This window comes from Hypomesus nipponensis, chromosome 25, assembly GCF_054491055.1.
Source record: "Hypomesus nipponensis isolate SF chromosome 25, ASM5449105v1, whole genome shotgun sequence".
Lineage (NCBI taxonomy): Eukaryota > Metazoa > Chordata > Actinopteri > Osmeriformes > Osmeridae > Hypomesus > Hypomesus nipponensis.
In genome coordinates this window covers 14,955,001-14,957,500 of record NC_140385.1, presented here as the reverse complement: position 1 = coordinate 14,957,500, position 2,500 = coordinate 14,955,001, and the positions used below count along the sequence as shown (strand labels likewise).

The following is a 2,500-nucleotide window of genomic DNA, read 5'->3' as shown; positions in this document are numbered from 1 at the left end:
GGAAGCTGTTTTCATTTTGACACGAGAGAGAGAGAGAGAGACCACCTTGCATTGTCAATTGCTAAATCTGTATATGGATAAGTAGCCTATGGTTGTCAACTTATTTCGTACGGCCATACCAGCCTGGCAACGCCCGATCTCGTCTGATCTCGGAAGCTAAGCAGGGTCGGGCCTGGTTAGTACTTGGATGGGAGACCGCCTGGGAATACCAGGTGCTGTATGCTCTTTTGCTCATTCACTTAGAAACTGAAATCTTGCAATATGCACAAGTAGTCCTTCATGAAAGGGGCTGGAAGCTGTTTTCATTTTGACACGAGAGAGAGAGAGAGAGAGAGAGACCACCTTGCATTGTCAATTGCTAAATCTGTATATGGATAAGTAGCCTATGGTTGTCAACTTATTTCGTACGGCCATACCAGCCTGGCAACGCCTGATCTCGTCTGATCTCGGAAGCTAAGCAGGGTCGGGCCTGGTTAGTACTTGGATGGGAGACCGCCTGGGAATACCAGGTGCTGTATGCTCTTTTGCTCATTCACTTAGAAACTGAAATCTTGCAATATGCACAAGTAGTCCTTCATGAAAGGGGCTGGAAGCTGTTTTCATTTTGACACGAGAGAGAGAGAGAGAGACCACCTTGCATTGTCAATTGCTAAATCTGTATATGGATAAGTAGCCTATGGTTGTCAACTTATTTCGTACGGCCATACCAGCCTGGCAACGCCCGATCTCGTCTGATCTCGGAAGCTAAGCAGGGTTGGGCCTGGTTAGTACTTGGATGGGAGACCGCCTGGGAATACCAGGTGCTGTATGCTCTTTTGCTCATTCACTTAGAAACTGAAATCTTGCAATATGCACAAGTAGTCCTTCATGAAAGGGGCTGGAAGCTGTTTTCATTTTGACACGAGAGAGAGAGAGAGAGAGAGACCACCTTGCATTGTCAATTGCTAAATCTGTATATGGATAAGTAGCCTATGGTTGTCAACTTATTTCGTACGGCCATACCAGCCTGGCAACGCCCGATCTCGTCTGATCTCGGAAGCTAAGCAGGGTCGGGCCTGGTTAGTACTTGGATGGGAGACCGCCTGGGAACACCAGGTGCTGTATGCTCTTTTGCTCATTCACTTAGAAACTGAAATCTTGCAATATGCACAAGTAGTCCTTCATGAAAGGGGCTGGAAGCTGTTTTCATTTTGACACGAGAGAGAGAGAGAGAGAGAGAGAGAGAGAGAGAGACCACCTTGCATTGTCAATTGCTAAATCTGTATATGGATAAGTAGCCTATGGTTGTCAACTTATTTTGTACGGCCATACCAGCCTGGCAACGCCCGATCTCGTCTGATCTCGGAAGCTAAGCAGGGTCGGGCCTGGTTACTACTTGGATGGGAGACCGCCTGGGAATACCAGGTGCTGTATGCTCTTTTGCTCATTCACTTAGAAACTGAAATCTTGCAATATGCACAAGTAGTCCTTCATGAAAGGGGCTGGAAGCTGTTTTCATTTTGACACGAGAGAGAGAGAGAGAGACTACCTTGCATTGTCAATTGCTAAATCTGTATATGGATAAGTAGCCTATGGTTGTCAACTTATTTCGTACGGCCATACCAGCCTGGCAACGCCCGATCTCGTCTGATCTCGGAAGCTAAGCAGGGTTGGGCCTGGTTAGTACTTGGATGGGAGACCGCCTGGGAATACCAGGTGCTGTATGCTCTTTTGCTCATTCACTTAGAAACTGAAATCTTGCAATATGCACAAGTAGTCCTTCATGAAAGGGGCTGGAAGCTGTTTTCATTTTGACACGAGAGAGAGAGAGACAACCTTGCATTGTCAATTGCTAAATCTGTATATGGATAAGTAGCCTATGGTTGTCAACTTATTTCGTACGGCCATACCAGCCTGGCAACGCCTGATCTCGGAAGCTAAGCAGGGTCGGGCCTGGTTAGTACTTGGATGGGAGACCGCCTGGGAATACCAGGTGCTGTATGCTGTTTTGCTCATTCACTTAGAAACTGAAATCTTGCAATATGCACAAGTAGTCCTTCATGAAAGGGGCTGGAAGCTGTTTTCATTTTGACACGAGAGAGAGAGAGAGAGAGAGACCACCTTGCATTGTCAATTGCTAAATCTGTATATGGATAAGTAGCCTATGGTTGTCAACTTATTTCGTACGGCCATACCAGCCTGGCAACGCCCGATCTCGTCTGATCTCGGAAGCTAAGCAGGGTCGGGCCTGGTTAGTACTTGGATGGGAGACCGCCTGGGAATACCAGGTGCTGTATGCTCTTTTGCTCATTCACTTAGAAACTGAAATCTTGCAATATGCAGAAGTAGTCCTTCATGAAAGCGGCTGGAAGCTGTTTTCATTTTGACACGAGAGAGAGAGAGAGAGACCACCTTGCATTGTCAATTGCTAAATCTGTATATGGATAAGTAGCCTATGGTTGTCAACTTATTTCGTACGGCCATACCAGCCTGGCAACGCCTGATCTCGTCTGATCTCGGA

General features: G+C 46.8%; 7 non-coding genes and 2 pseudogenes across 7 annotated transcripts in view; all 9 read left to right on the top strand.

Moving 5' to 3' along the window:
• The first annotated feature begins 105 nt into the window (after positions 1 to 105).
• On the top strand, positions 106 to 224 carry LOC146227049 (5S ribosomal RNA). Its single transcript, XR_014748694.1, has one exon. It is a non-coding gene; the product is annotated as a 5S ribosomal RNA (ribosomal RNA).
• A 178-nt stretch (positions 225 to 402) lies between these two features.
• On the top strand, positions 403 to 521 carry LOC146227048 (5S ribosomal RNA). Its single transcript, XR_014749665.1, has one exon. It is a non-coding gene; the product is annotated as a 5S ribosomal RNA (ribosomal RNA).
• Positions 522 to 693: 172 nt separating this feature from the next.
• LOC146227047 (5S ribosomal RNA) lies at positions 694 to 812 on the top strand. The gene has a single exon (XR_014749230.1). It is a non-coding gene; the product is annotated as a 5S ribosomal RNA (ribosomal RNA).
• Positions 813 to 988: 176 nt separating this feature from the next.
• On the top strand, positions 989 to 1,107 carry LOC146227046 (5S ribosomal RNA). The gene has a single exon (XR_014748812.1). It is a non-coding gene; the product is annotated as a 5S ribosomal RNA (ribosomal RNA).
• Positions 1,108 to 1,297: 190 nt separating this feature from the next.
• On the top strand, positions 1,298 to 1,416 carry LOC146227045 (5S ribosomal RNA; annotated as a pseudogene).
• Positions 1,417 to 1,588: 172 nt separating this feature from the next.
• On the top strand, positions 1,589 to 1,707 carry LOC146227044 (5S ribosomal RNA). The gene has a single exon (XR_014749219.1). It is a non-coding gene; the product is annotated as a 5S ribosomal RNA (ribosomal RNA).
• Positions 1,708 to 1,875: 168 nt separating this feature from the next.
• LOC146227043 (5S ribosomal RNA) lies at positions 1,876 to 1,984 on the top strand (annotated as a pseudogene).
• Positions 1,985 to 2,160: 176 nt separating this feature from the next.
• Positions 2,161 to 2,279, top strand: LOC146227042 (5S ribosomal RNA). The gene has a single exon (XR_014748693.1). It is a non-coding gene; the product is annotated as a 5S ribosomal RNA (ribosomal RNA).
• Positions 2,280 to 2,451: 172 nt separating this feature from the next.
• The window catches only part of LOC146227041 (5S ribosomal RNA), a 119-nt gene continuing 70 nt past the window's right edge, over positions 2,452 to 2,500 (top strand). The window contains exon 1 of the ribosomal RNA XR_014749664.1: positions 2,452 to 2,500. This exon is cut by the window's right edge and continues 70 nt beyond it. This is a non-coding gene — a ribosomal RNA (5S ribosomal RNA).